This window comes from Polypterus senegalus, chromosome 8 (assembly GCF_016835505.1).
Source record: "Polypterus senegalus isolate Bchr_013 chromosome 8, ASM1683550v1, whole genome shotgun sequence".
In the NCBI taxonomy this organism is placed as follows: domain Eukaryota; kingdom Metazoa; phylum Chordata; class Cladistia; order Polypteriformes; family Polypteridae; genus Polypterus; species Polypterus senegalus.
This window is the reverse complement of record NC_053161.1, coordinates 163210128-163226046: the sequence shown is the minus strand read 5'-3', so window position 1 is coordinate 163226046 and position 15919 is coordinate 163210128. Positions and strand designations below refer to the sequence as shown.

General features: G+C 38.1%; 1 protein-coding gene across 1 annotated transcript in view; it reads left to right on the top strand.

Annotated features, from left to right (window-relative positions):
* Positions 1–15919, top strand: part of LOC120533373 (zinc finger protein 260-like) — an 87488-nt gene that overhangs the window by 64028 nt on the left and 7541 nt on the right. The window lies entirely within an intron of this gene.

The following is a 15919-nucleotide window of genomic DNA, read 5'->3' as shown; positions in this document are numbered from 1 at the left end:
TACGGGACACATGGCATAAAACGAGAAGTCTGTTCAGTCTATTTAATGAGTGATTAGAAAAATCACTAGTAAATATACGTGGGTGCTATTAAAGTGTAATCTGTGCGAAAATTATATTTAAAAAAGAAGGCTCACTATTGCTGCAAAGTGTATAGTGATTCAAGTTCGACATATCATATAGGGACTCGATTTTCAGTTTTATTGTCACTCCGTCTGGTTTCTTCGCGACATTATACAGGTGTATAAGCAATTAATGCCTTAACCAAATGAGTGGTTTGTTTACCGTAACAGAGGCAGTACTGTCACTTCACGTATCTAGCGTTCCCAACATTTTAAATGTTCTTCTTAACCTTGCATTCAACTTTTTAGCAAACCGCCCTGAGATGCATATTCTTGTAACAGACTGTCGTGTTACGTCATTCAGGGCGACGGAAACTGGAGCCGTGCTGCCTCTGCATTGGGCAATGCACAAGGGGAAAGGATATTGTCGAATGTTTACAAGTGAGCCGAGGCGGACGTGTGAACGATCTAACAAAAAATGGCATCACTGACAGACAGCATATAAGTGTTCAAGGTTTGGGAACGCCGCTTTATGGATTTGTGAGTTTTCATTCACTTCATTCAGAGTTATTACCTGTGACTTGAATCAATGACGAGCAGTGCTTTGGAGTCCACCAGCCCACTTCATTTGTGACCTTTGCTATTCATTTGTACCCGCGTCTCCAGTTCAGTTTTCGTTTTGAGTGCAATTTCTACTATAAAGCGGCCAGGCACACCACCTCCACCTCCCCTTCATTACGTTCTGCATCTTGCCTCGGGTTTGTCCTGGAATCGCTGAACTTGTGGAGGTGGAGATTCTGCATAGAACGCGCTTTGATTCCTGCCTTTCTTTCTCCTTTATCAATACGCGTTTTCCAGTTCAAAGACAATCGAGGAGTTGGTGACTGGTAGGCTGCTGAAACAGCAATGAGGAGTTGGGCTTTACACATTTGATTACTAAAAGAGAAAAACGAACTGAAGCAATTGAGTGTGGAGAAGTGTCGGGGAGGATACGAGCTGAGAACGTGTACAAATACACAGTGAGAGAAAATTCTGACGTCATAACCCTATTGCTCCTTTATCCTGTCTATAAAAGTGTAAACCGAGTGTTAACTGAGAAAGTTTGGACATCGTCGTCGTCGGTAAGAGTGCTTTTATAAAGTATCGCGGCCAGTCATTCAGTTTAGACAGCACATACCTTTCTTCAGGCTGTGTCAAAAGTGGCACAATCCTATGTTTCAGGACACTAAGTCCGGGCCAAAAATTATTGTTAATGAGATTTATAAATGTTAATTGATTTGTGGTTAGTGTTGCTGCTCACAGTTGACTGAATCTGAACCTTGGCCGGTTCATGGGCTGTCTGGAGTTTTCATGTGTGCCATGTGGGGAGGTGTATGGAGAAGGTTTATCAGGTATATTGACCCCAGATAGAGGAAGGAAAAGAGAAAGAAGAATTGGAAAAAAAAAAAACGTGTGCCCTGTGTTTTCCCCCTTTTTCTGTTCTTCTTCTTCCTCTTTTCCCACCTCTATGTGGGAAAACTGAACTCTAAGGGTTATCCCGACATCTATATTTTTATATTTTTTCTGCGCAGACTTGAGCCTTGCAGCAGCTTGTTACAATAGCTCCATTCAAGTATCTAGGGGCGCATATGAGCAATAAGCTAGAATGGTCCAGGAACTCGCTGACCATATACTAGAAGGGTCAAAGTAGGCTCTATTTCCTGTGCAAGCTCTGATTTTTTAGTGTTAGCAACACTATGCTGCGGATGTTCTATAACAGTGTGGTGACCAGTGCCATTTTCTTCGCTGTGGCATGCTGGGGGAGCAGCATGAATGTGTCAGACATCTGGAGACTAAACAAACTAATTCAGAGGGCTTCCTCTGTGTTAGGAGAGAAACTGGTCAGCTTGGAAACTGTGTCAGATCAGAGAATGTTGTCCAGGCTTCGGTCTATTATTGAAAATGCTAATCACCCACTTTATAGTATTGTGGTTGGACAGAGGAGTGTTTTCAGCAGTAGACTGACTAGCATCAAGTTCTCCACTGAACGTCACAGGAAATCTTTCCTCCCCACAGCCATCAGACTCTAACTCCTTTTCCAGTCACTCACCCACACTTTAAGCTATTACCCTTTTTTCTTTATTGGATATCCATCCATCCATCCATTTTCCAACCCGCTGAATCTGAACACAGGGTCACAGGGGTCTATTGGAGCCATTCCCAGCCAACACAGGGTGCAAGGCAGGAACCAATCCCGGGCAGGGCGCCAACCCACTACAGGACATGCACACCCATACACCAAGCACACTAGGGCCAATTTAGGATCGCCAATCCACCTAACATACATGTCTTTGGACTGTGGGAGGAAACCCACACAGACACAGGGAGAACATGCAAACTCCACGCAGGGAGGACCCGGGAAGCGGGTTTGTGCAACATACTATGTGTAATAAATTGTCTGCTCTTCACATGAGAATAACTTTATTTGTTCTCAAAATGTGTAATACAGTAATCCCTCCTCGATCGCGGTGGTTGCGTTACAGACAGGCACCACCCAAGCGCGATAGGTGAAAATCCACGAAGTACAAACCATATGTTTGTATGGTTATTTTTATATATTTTAAGCCCTTATAAACTCTCCCACACTGTTTATAAATATTCCCCACACAGTTATACAGCATAAAACCTTTGTATTCTCTTAGATATTAGGTAAGATTCATTGAAATTACGTATGTAAACACACTGTTTATATACAGTAAAATCTAAATATTATTTTAAAGATATCAAGTGTCTCTGATATCACAGATGTTACAGCCATTACAATAGACAGGCCACCAGCAACAAAATACGTACAATGTAAGAAAAAATGTATACAGTAAATGTGTGTACAGTGACACTAAACGTACGTACATGTACTAAGTACTGTAAGTAGAAAATGAATTATGGTTACTCACCAACAATGACACAATAACTTGTTTGATAACCATGAGTTTAATTTTAATGCTCAACAAAGGAGAGCGTTACAGCTCTTCTAAAGGAGCCTCTTCAGGCGACTGTGTAGCACCGTCATTGTTCTTCTTCCGGCAGTCTTCAATCCAAATGCCTAAAGCAGATTCCATCCAGACTACTGCCTTATTACATCCACTTACAACTCGTTTTGCACCCTGGTTAAAAGGACACTGTGGCCATAGATCTTGTATTCTTTTCCTCCTTTTTAAATAAAAAGAATCGTGGACTCATTGATGCCGTAATGGCATCCTGCAGCGGTGTAGCTTTTCCCTTCCTTCAATATATCCAAAACTTTTACCTTTTCGGCAATTGTTAGCATCTTCCGATGGCGCTTGGGCACGGCCCCTGAAGCAATAGCCGGATCAGATGGTTTTGGAGCCATAATGAAGGGCTTGACTATGGACAAAGATAAACACAAAAGTTAACTCTTTACACAGTGACGCTGAATGAGCGAGACGAGACTTCCTGGTTAATGCAGCGGAATCGAATTCGGCGCTGCGTCGCTGAGCCAGTCAGCACACAGGAACTTAACTGCATGCTCTGATTGGTTAGCTTCTCAGCCATCTGCCAATAGCGTCCCTTGTATGAAATCAACTGGGCAAACCAACTGAGGAAGCATGTACAGGAAGTAAAAAGACCCATTTTCCGTAAAACCCGCAAAGCAGCGAAAAATCTGCGTTATATATTTAGATATGCTTACATATAAAATCCGCGATACAGTGAAGCCGCGAAAGTTAATGCACGATATAGTGAGGGATTACTGTATTAACTTAAGGTTGAAAACTAGAAGCATATGGTAAAGTTTTACGATAAGTTGGTTTCCGGTGTAAAGAAAATTAAAATGACTTATTTCGCACATATACATTTATGTCTGAAAATGAAATAGAGTGACTCTATGATTAAATGTGAAAGATAGATTAGGATTATAATTGTTAATATTTTCGAAGAAACATTGTAATTCTTCAAAAGTGTCCTTCCAAATTAAAAAAATATCGTCAATGTAACAAAGCCATATCACTAAGTGATCAGAAAAAATTCTCCATAGAAAAAAATAATTGTTTTTCAAAGGAAGACACATAAAAATTCGCAATACTAAGGATAAAGGCTACTCCTATCGCAACTGCTTTGTGTTGATGATAAAAATTATTATTAAATACAAAAATTCCAACCTAAAGCAATATGTGAAAATTGCATAATAAAATCAATCAGAATGCATTGGTACACCAAATATTGTGATGAAGTATTTTGAATTATGTTTATAGCATCATCCTGAGGGATATTAGTATAAAGAGAAGTAATGTCCATCGTGGTCATAATAAAGCCATCTTCATACCTAGTATCCTGTAGCAGATGTGTAAAGTGTGTAGAATCTTTAATATAGGAATGTGACAATGGCACAAACAGTGAAATATAAAAGTCAATAAATTGAGTGAATGGTTGTAAAATACAATTACAGCAGAAACTATAGGACGATCTGGCGGATTCTCCAGATTTCTATGCATTTTTGGTAACAGATGAAAAAATGGAGTACAAGGATATACAGTCATATGAAAAAGTTTGGGAACCCCTCTCAGCCTGCATAATAATTTACTCTACTTTCAACAAAAAAGATAACAGTGGTATGTGTTTCATTTCCTAGGAACATCTAAGTACTGGGGTGTTTTCCGAAACAAAGATTTTTAGTGAAGCAGTATTTAGTTGTATGAAATTAAATCAAATGTGAAAAACTGGCTGTGCACAAATGTAGGTCCCCTTGTAATTTTGCTGATTTGAATGCATGTAACTGCTCAATGCTGATTACTTGCAACACCAAATTGGTTGGATTAGCTCGTTAAGCTTTGAACTTCATAGACAGGTGTATCCAATCATGAGTGGTAAAAGGTATTTAAGGTGGTCAATTGCAAGTTGTGCTTCCCTTTGACTCTCCTCTGAAGAGTGACAGACACCATGGGATCCTCAAAGCAACTCTGAAAAGATCTGAAAACAAAGATTGTTCAGTCTCATGGTTTAGGGGAAGGCTACAAAAAGTTATCTCGGGGTTTAAACTGTCAGTTTCAACTGTAAGGAATGTAATCAGGAAATGGAAGGCCACAGGCACAGTTGCAGTTAAACCCAGCAGGTCTGGCAGGACAAGACAAATACAGGAGCGTCATATGCGCAGGATTGTGAGAATGGTTACAGACAACTCACAGATCACCTCCAAAGACCTGCAAGAACATCTCACTGCAGATGGTGTATCTGTACATCATTCTACAATTCTGCACAATCTGCACAAAGAACATCTGTATGGTAGGGTGATGAGAAAGAATCCCTTTCTGCACTCACACCACAAACAGAGTCGCTTGTTGTATCCAAATGTTCATTTAGACAAGCCAGATTCATTTTGGAACAAAGTGCTTTAGGCTGATGAGACAAAAATTTAGTTATTTGGTCATAAGAAAAAACACTTTGCATGGCAGAAGAAGAACACCTGCTACCTACTGTCAAATTGGGTGGAGGTTCCATAATGCTGTGGGGCTGTGTGGCTAGTTCAGGGACTGGGGCTCTTGTTAAAGTCGAGGGTTGGATGAATTCAACTCAATATCAACAAGTTCTTCAGGATAATGTTCAAGCATCAGTCACAAAGTTGAAGTTACGCAGGGGTTGGATATTCCAATAAGACAATGACACAAAACACAGTTCAAAATCATCCATGCAGAGGGAGAAGTACAATGTTCTGGAATGGCCATCACAGTCCCCTAACTTGAATATCATGAAAAAATCTATTGGATGATTTGAAGCAGGCTGTCCATGCTCAGCAGCCATCAAATTTAACTGAACTGGAGAGATTTTGTATGGAAGAATGGTCAAAATACCTCCATCCAGAATCCAGACACTCATCAAAGGCTATAGGAAGGGTCTAGAGGCTGTTATATTTGCAAAAGGAGGCTCAACTAAGTATTGATGTAATATCTCTGTTGAGGTGTCCATATTTATGCACCTATCTAATTTTGTTATGATGCATATTGCATATTTTCTGTTAATCCAATAAACTTAATGTCACTGCTGAAATACTACTGTTTCCATAAGGCATGTCATATATTAAAAGGAAGTTGCTACTTTGAGAGCTCAGCCAATGATAAACAAAAATCCAAAGAATTAAGAGGGGTTCCCAAACATTTTCATATGACTGTACATTGCATATAAATTTTGCATTATTTTCTGTAATAGTGTTTGATATCACAGCTTGATTAATCACAGAATTAGACAGAGAGGCAATATTTGGAGTAGGATCTCTTTTAAGGAACTCATAATACGATGTGTCATTTAATTGTCTAAGTCCCCCCGTACATAGAGGGATGTATCCATTAACACAATCACACCCCCCTCATCAGCTGGCAGTATCATAGTATTAGGATCATTTTTTTTATTCAGTTAGTGAATCCCATTCCTCTCTGGAAATGTTAGCAAATGGTTTATGTTTAGTACTTTCTATATTTTGCACGTTTCTGATAACTAAACAATAAAATGTGTCAATTTCTGAGGTTACAGGACCTGGAGGCATAAATGTAGATTTAGAAGAAAGTCCTATCTGTTGCCTAGTACTGTGATCTTTAAAGACAGCACAGAGACAGATTTTGCTATATAGCTTAAACTTTTTAACTCAAGTATTAAAAAGCTTGATATTTGAAGTGTGTACAAAAGAAAGGCCACAAGACATAATAGAAACTTGATGGATAGTAAGAATTTTTGAAGAGATATTAGTTATCAGAATCTGACTTGTTTCTTCCATGTGTGACTTTCGGGGTGGTAAATGGTGGGCATACGATAAGGTCTGCCTGACTTTAAGGTTTGTTGGTCTAAAAAAGAGATTTTAGGCATGTGGGTTACATTAGAATTTGTAGAAGAAAGTAACAAAGAAGCAGAAAAATCAGGTGAAGAATGTAATATTTTTTTTGATTTAGAATATCGGAGATGTGTACCAGCCGGAGCATTTGTTACTACCATACAACACTGTGATTGGCTCAGTAGGTAATATGGTGATCGGTGCTATGTTTATCCTTAGTTTTAGTCATTTATACTTGAAATGCACAGTATAATCATGTTTATCTCTATCAAACTTCTTTTGTTTATACGACTTAAGGTCAGATTCAAAAGCGGCAACACATTTTTTACAATCTTCCAAAACTGAATTGTACTTAGTACTGTCTAAGGTATTGGAAAATTCTTGCTGTAAAACATCAACTTAACTCCATAACTTGGACATTTTATTATTTGAGAGCACCACTTAGATACAAATTAGGTATTATCCTTAAATAGAGTGGGCCCTTTTTGAATACGTAACTCCCTTGTTATACGTTGATTAATACAATAATCTTTTAAAAAAAGAACATGCAACCTTAACGTGCATAATTGTTTAAAATACTTATTAAGCTTAGAAGAAAATAGGGTCAGTCCCCAAAATTTCTTTAACAAGATCCAGTGAATAATTGGTGTGGTTGTGGACACAAAAGTGAGTGTACCTCATGATGGACCAATGTCAGTTCCTCTTGTCAATGTCAGGTACTCTTGTTTTCTTCCAGAATCCCAATGACTTCTATTATTATGTGTGTACTTGACCATGGTGGTGTTGTGGAAGCTAAGTCCCATATGGTAGTTGCTAGGCTACATGTAACTTTATTATTCTAAGCCCAATTAGAATGCGTGGATCATATCTGCATGCCATTATGGATTCTTAGTTGAACACCACTGTCAAGTACTCCTTTTTCAGGTAAGTTTGTGTTTAACTTAAATAGAATATGTTTGAAAACCAATAATGTGTTGTTCTTTGTAATGCTCCTCTCCATGGGATTATCCACCACAAATTGGTCTGTCAGTAGTACAAATCTCTAGAAAGTTGAGCTCTAAAGATTACTCAAGTACACAGGACCACAACCATGCGAAGGTCACAATATTATGTGTAGCTTATTGTCCTTGGTTGACTGTTCTATAGGTGATTAAGAGAGTTTTACTGATATTTGGAGGATATTTATTTATAGGGACTTTAGATGTGTTGGGTACACATTATCATTTTTCCCATTGGAGGCTTTGTGTATCTGAAAGTGCACTGCCAGTTCCTTTTTGGAACACCTTATATTGGGATAACAAGAGACAGCTGCACTTTCTTTTCACTAAGTTGTCATAGAAATTCAGTTAGTGTATTTTAGATTAAAATACATTAAGCAAATTTGGTGGCATTTTTATAGCACTTCTACTTTTAAACACTGTAACATGAGCTATTTACTTCTGCAGAAGGGAAGTACACAAATCAACAGATCAAAGTGCTTGGAAATGTACAGTATAATGGGAAAAAGGTGTTTTATAAAATGAGTAACTATAATTCAACACTGTGATTGGCTCAGTGGGCAATATGGTGATCGGTGCCATGTTTATCTTTAGTTTTAGTCTGCTACAAGGCAAAGGTAAGCATTATCAATTTGCACATGTCAGCCTACATTAGCAAACTCATTATTTCATCAGCTCATCTTCTCCTGTTGCAGGCTGTGTGTTCCAAACAAGTCACTGACTTGCATCAGTTACTTAATGCAATCTAAGGCTGTACTCGTTTAAACATCTATCTATCTATCTATCTATCTATCTATCTATCTATCTATCTATCATATAGTGCCATTCATATCTATCCATCTATCTATCTATCTATCTATCTATCTATCTATCTATCTATCTATCTATCTATCTATCTATCTATCTATCCACTGTACTCATTTAAACATCTATCTATCTATCTATCTATCTATCTATCTATCTATCTATCTATCTATCTATCTATCTATCTATCTATCTGTCTATCTATCTATCTATCTATCAGCACAATTCTGGGACTACACCAACACTGTACCATATGTGTAATTCAAATAGTGAGTAAGTACTTCTACAACCCCAGCTGTGTCAGATGGTCTTCTTTCAGCCAGTTGAACCTTCACTCCACTCCAAAGTTTGTTTTACATGTGATAAGTTAATTTTTTCCCTACTTTGTAAAATGGACTTCAAATGTTTTTGTTTAGATCTTAATGTTAGTTTTATTAGAATTAAATCCTGTTCTTTTCACAGAGAGATAAAAAACTGCTATATAAGGTAACGTCTACGTGGATGTGAAAGAGGAAACCTGTGAAGCTAATTTGAATGTAATGGAGAAAAGGACCATAAATGTTAAGGAAGAGGACTGTGAATGGGAGTTCCTCCACCCTAAACAGGAGAGTCTGGCCATTAAGGAGGAAGACTGTAAATTGGGGTCAGTAGTCCCTAAAGAAGAAGCCGAAGAGAAATCTGTCAGTATTGAGACACACAAATATAAGAGTGTGGAAGGTGTCAAGGAAGATGACCTTCATTTTTGGTGTCAAGGAGGAGTTGTGACAGAGGTATTCTCTTCTCAAAGCAAACACTGTTCACTATCAGAGCCTTTTATCAATGAGAAGTCTGAATTATTACAGCCTGACACAAAGAGGACTGAGGGCATTTCATCTGTTATAACTCTGGAAGATCAGCCACCAGTTTCAAGTCAGACTAGAAAAAGTAAGTATAAAACAAAAATAAGTGTAATGTTTAGGGTTGGGGATATAGAGGGTGGTCTTGTGCTTTTTAAGAGAAGTTTAGAAATATACTGTAATTGATATGTTTTGTGTTTAAAATTGTTTTAGAGTGTACCTATGTTAATATTGAAAGGTTTAGCAATTTTCTGTTCTTGCATTATAGTTAGATGTTTATGCAAATGCTTGAAGCCTGTCGTTGGTAAAGAGCTCTTTACATAAGTACATTTGCAAGAAAAAGTTTGTGAACCTATATCCAGTTGCCACTCTGGCTGCCCTTTATGTCATTTTAAATGTACTGGTGAAGGCTCGGATGCTTCTGAAGTTGCCACTTTTCTAACAGTTTTTAGTGGTTGGAAACAGGGCTGAAACTCTAGCCATACCAGCTGGTAACCTACAAGGTTCAATTATCAAAAGTCACAACAAACTGGAAGTGCAGTTGCTGTGTAAGCTATAGATCAAAGTATACTAGACCTTGGTGATTAAAACTGGCAACTGAAACATTGCCTCGCTCATTTGTGGTAGGAGCTAGTGAGGCTCATCTGTGCATGTAGCAGTGGCTCCAAAAACAAAATTCTTGATCAACTTTTACAGAAAAGTTTCTGGGTTCTCACAATACCTCATCTGGGTGCCTACAGTTTGTGTTCCATCTAATAGATTAGAAACTCACAGCAATGTGAATTTGAGTTGCATAGAGGAGAACTTGCACCGTTGCTTGTGTACTTGTACCAAGCAACTACCCAATGTATTTGGCCTTTTTAGAAACTTTGGATTCAGTGCCTAAAATGGCACCTTCTACAGAGGTCTCCAAGTACCTGCTGAGAAACTGTAATGGTGGAGATACTTGATATTTGTTTAAGAGGAATGACCTGTATAATCTGAGTGATGAATTGTTATGGGATTTCTGAGTTGGTTATGGATAGTCTATAACAAACACCATGTTAGATGACAAGGTATAAATCATATTTAGTAAAAGAATACCTTTGGTATTTCCTTAGGAGGCATTAGCACTCCGGAAATGTTTTCTTTTGAAATTGCGGCATGTTAAGTAACCGAAAAATATAGAAATATGACAGAAATGGCGATATCCCTCCCATAGTGATTACGGCGGTACAAAAATCACATGAGAAAACTATATACTTTAGCTTACTTTACTGACGGTTTACGCGGTTACAGACGGGAAGCTTATGACAGACTTTAACAAGGTGGGAGTCTTGATCTACGCAGTCTGCCATCTTTCATCACCACGCTGAAAGGATTTTCCGGACGGAGGACATAATCTTCCGCCCGACAGCTTCAAAGTGTATTGGCATTAGGTCCATCCTTATATACTGTCTTATCCACATGCTGGTCCTCTCTTATCTCCAAACAAGGACAGGAAAGGTTCAACTCCACCTCCAAAAATACAGGAATAGCACAATGCCTACTTGCATTTCTCATTCTCCCAACAAGGAAAGAAGATTTTTGTGCTGACAGAGGACAGAAATATACTATTCTGTCTTTTAGGCTGACTATACAAGCTGTTTTGGCTATCTAAATCTAATTGGTTGGCAATTCTAAATGCTGAGCCCCTGTGTACCATACTTGGTCTGCCTGTATAACAGTGTGCACAGAGATAGTGACATTAAATTAATATTATAACAAACATATTATAACATTTGGCCAATGGTCAGTGATTGACTTTGGCTGTGATATCTAATGTTCTCAATATTTGGATAAAGACAGGTGCTGAACTGTCAGCTGTTCACCATGTGGTGCTGAGCTGACTCAGGTAGTTGATCCAAAAGGGTCATGAAAGCCTCTGTTTAGAATGGCATACATCAGGGAATGCAGAGTTTGACTAAAACACATCTGAGACCTTGATATAAAGTTCAATGCAAGGAGCTCTCATGATTGTAGCCTCAAAATACCTTGGACGATATGAGCTGTAAGGGAATTTGTCAACTTGAAGAAAGAGGCCTTCAATGTAATGTTAACAGGATGATCTCCTGATTTGACTGAAATGGACCAAAAAGGTGAAAACCACTTGTCTTTGATTAATGAAATCATAACCATAAAGAAGTGTAACACTCAAATTCTATATTCACCCAACACTACTTTGTATATTAGTAATGCTCTGATCAATCACCCACCAATCTAAATCAGCCAATTTTCATTTTAACAGATTCGATTGCTGATTGGTAAATTGGTTGATTCACAGAAAAGATTTTTTTTTCCCAGAGTCTGCTTCTCTAAGCTATGCAGTAATTTATTTGTAGTGCTACTTTACGTAAAATAATACAGAAGATGAGAAAGTGCATATCTTTTCCTGCAGCAAACTTCCTGTAAACAGAGAGCACTGAATGCCTAGAAATGCCAAGAAAAGCTAGTTTAATTAATTCAGACCTTTTTATTTTGTCCTATAGTTAAAACGAACACTACTTGCCTGATTTTAGACAGTGAGCGAGCTAGGAAACTGAAGTTAGCTACATATTCAGAGCTTTATATTCAGCTAGTCTGTGTGTAGTACAACAGCTTAAAGAAGACATTAAGAAGAATTTGAAATTGCTGCTTAGCAAATAATAGTTTCGTTAGTTTAAAAGAAAAATGTGTCTATTTTACATGTAAACTTGTTAAGCATGTTTGCCTTATCTTCTTGATAAAAATCATTTGAACAGTTGCTAAATTTTATTTTTTTAAAGGTTTGTCCTGTGCATATTATTTGTTTGTGTGTGTGTCATACTGTGTAAGTTTTGGTAAGAAACCAGTAAGGCAATATTAAAATGGTAAGCCATTTTTATAATTACACCTCAAGAATTAAGAATCTCTAGATGACACATTGTTAAAAAAAACTGTACAACCCACATCTTGAAACACTTCGAAAAACTATAAAAGAACTTCAGCCAATGCTAAACAACGACCAAACACTGAAATGTGTATTTCCTGAACCTCCCCTCCTGGCATACAGACAACCACCAAACCTTCAGCAACTTATTGTCCGAAGCTCCCTAAATGAACCAACAGAAAATGGCACATCTCCCTGCCTACAGAAAAGATGTAAAACGTGTGCCCACATCTACAATACAGACCGTATAGTTATACCACACTGCCAACTTGAACATCACATAAAGGGATCATTTTCCTGCAGATCATCCAATGTTGTCTACCTAATTCTCTGCATGAAATGTCCTGACACTGCACTCTATGTGGGAGAAACTGGACAAACACTCCGCCAGAGAATGAATTTACACAGGTTTCACATTAAACACGGTAACACAGATGGTCCTGTAGCGGCCCACTTCAACAGTCATGGACACTGTGAGAGGGACTTTAAAGTCACAGTGCTTATGGGCAACTTCAAAACGCAGCAAGAGAGAAAAGAATGGGAAGTTAAGCTCATGTTAAAATTTAATACATTACAGCATGGCTTGAATAGCGACAAGAGTTTTATAGCCAGGTATGAGGACTGTTTGCATCTCTCAGACTGACACAGACCACCTGTCTACAGACCCATATTGTTTTGAAAAACTTATCACAGACTTCAAAGGACTTTGTTGGACAGTTATCTTATCTAAAGATCTTGAGCATACATTGTTCTTCTATCTCCTGTTAAATTAATCTTAGCCTGAATGAACCTATTAATTTTTTACATTTAAGAGTTTTCATTTAAAAATTTACCATTGTTGTTTCTTGTCCTAGTGTGTGGATATAAACACGGGAAACTTCAGTTTCTGTATTACATCTCGCCTGAAGAAGGGGCCTGAGTTGCCTCGAAAGCTTGCATACTGTAATCTTTTTAGTTAGCCAATAAAAGGTGCCATTTTGCTTGGCTTTTCTCTGTATAAATATAGTAAATGTATATTTTAAAGAGCAAAAAAAAGCTGTAATGCAATTTATGGTTAAAGTTTATTAAAACCTATAAGTGCATGTATATTTACTAGATCTGTGAAAGTTAATGCATTCATTTTTGCAATTAATGTAGCCTGTTTTAATGTGTTAAAAAATATTTTTGCATCCCAGCCAAACGCCTCAGGCATTGCTTTGGTCAGGGCAGCATTTTCATGTAATCTTTTTTATATTACGAAATAATAATACAAAAAAATATAACATACACATCTAGTAGCGTATTTATATACTACCTTTAACAAATTTGTGATATAAAATTTTCATTTAAAGGTTTAACAATTCGTATTGTGCAGTTCTCAATGATACACCACATGTCAATACATAGCACTGATGTTCATTTTTTTTGATTTGCACATATTGACATGGGGCGGCACAGTGGGTAGAGTTTGCATGCTCTCCCCGTGTCTGCGTGGGTTTCCTCCCACAGTCCAAAGAGATGCAGGTTAGGTGCATTGGCGATCCTAAATTGTCCCTAGTGTGTGTGTGTGTACCTTGTGGTGGGCTGGCGCCATGCCCAGGGATTTGATCCTGCCTTGCACTCTGTGTTGGCTGGATATAGCAGGTTGGATAATGACTGACTGACATATTGACATGTGCGGGGACTGGGAGGAAAGGGGCTAAAGAGGAGGTTGTACGGCAGTCCTGGTGCAATGCTAGAGAAAACTTGTGAAGGTAAAAACTACTTGCTTTTTTTTTTTCTTTTCTTTTCTTGTTGTTGTAAGAAGACAGAATTAATGTCACATGTCATAAGTGCTAAATAAGTTATCTTTTGAGTGGCACTAAAACCAAAATAAATCTGTAGTACCTCTGTAATTAACTTCCTAGTCTGCCAGGTAGCTTACAGTGCTGACTGCCCCAATATAATAACAAAATTCTATGAAATAGAAGTGTAATGATTATCCCTACCCATTATTCCAGATTGCAGTATCTTCACTAATTTCTGCAAAGAATGCAACATAATCATCCAAGTAAGGCACGGCATCAGTTTTTAATTGAGACAGCAGCTATGGAGATCTTTTTCAACGTGCCAACAGCAAAGATGGAGGTAGAGCAGTGTTGTCTAACCATTTTTCTGTGGTAGCACAATTTTGAAACCCAAGGCACACCACAATTCTACCAGCCACAAAAGCATTAAATCTCTTAGACATGAAACTGTCCGAAGGGGCAGCAAAAAAGCTTGGTGATTGACGTTCACAGGCACAGCACTTATGTGGAGTACAATTTTCAATCGCTGATGGTGAGGAACAATTGAGGATAGTACTTGCAGAGTTTTAACACAAGTTTTGATGTATTCTCATTTGAGAGATGCTTATTTTTCAGTTAATTCAGTCTTAAGCAGTGCATTCTCAACAGTTGTTTTGATTGTTTAATTTTTACTTTGACATGTCTGTGTCTTGTATGCTATGCCAATTTGAAAATTAATCCATTGGCTTTTTTTCTTATTGCCTTATTTTCAACTTGCCATTCAAATTCAGGTTAGATTTGCTCAAGTAATATTAATTAAATACATTTATGTGATTAATTTGTTAATTTTTTTAAACTAATACCCAGCCCTATATATATCTATACTAATAAAAGGCAAAGCCCTCACTCACTCACTCACTCACTCACTCACTCACTCACTGACTCATCACTAATTCTCCAACTTCCCGTGTGGGTGGAAGGCTGAAATTTGGCTGGTTCATTCCTTACAGCTTCCTTACAAAAGTTTGGCAGGTTTTATATATAAATTCTACGCGTAATGGTCATAACTGGAAGTAGTTTTTCTCCATTTACTGTAATGGAGATGAGCTTCAACGCAATGGGGGCGGAGTTTCGTGTGACATCATCACGCCTCTCACGTAATCACGCAGTACATAGAAAACCAGGAAGACCTCAAAAAAGCGCTGAAGAAAACATGCATTATATAATTGAGAAGGCAGCGAAACAATAAGAAGCGAGCGAGTGACATATACAACCATATTGATGAGTTCTGCTACTTCGGAAACAAAGCACGATGTAAACCTACACTTTAAATTAAGTTTATAGACAGGCTGCCGCTGGCGTTTGTAATTTAGTGCCTGCCCATATAAGGCCGTCCGTCAGCGGCAATCCAATAGCAAACTCCCACTAAATATTCACGGGTGAAGGACTGTGCTTATGCAGAGGAAGATGAGATGGTCAGCGTGGTGTTTGGCACAAACTCAGCGAAACTGCGAGAGAAAGTTTTAAGTGCCAGGACTAAGGTAACATTAAATAAAGCTATGGACATAGCACGAGATGGCACCAGCACAGCTGGGAACCTTCGATGCAAGTACACCGAGTGGCTCACGTGAACTGGCGAGTGCACAGATAAAAGCAACAGTTCCAAAGAGCGCTGAACAAAACTGAATTACACAATTGAAAAGGCAGCAAAAATATGAAGCGCCTGATAAGCATAT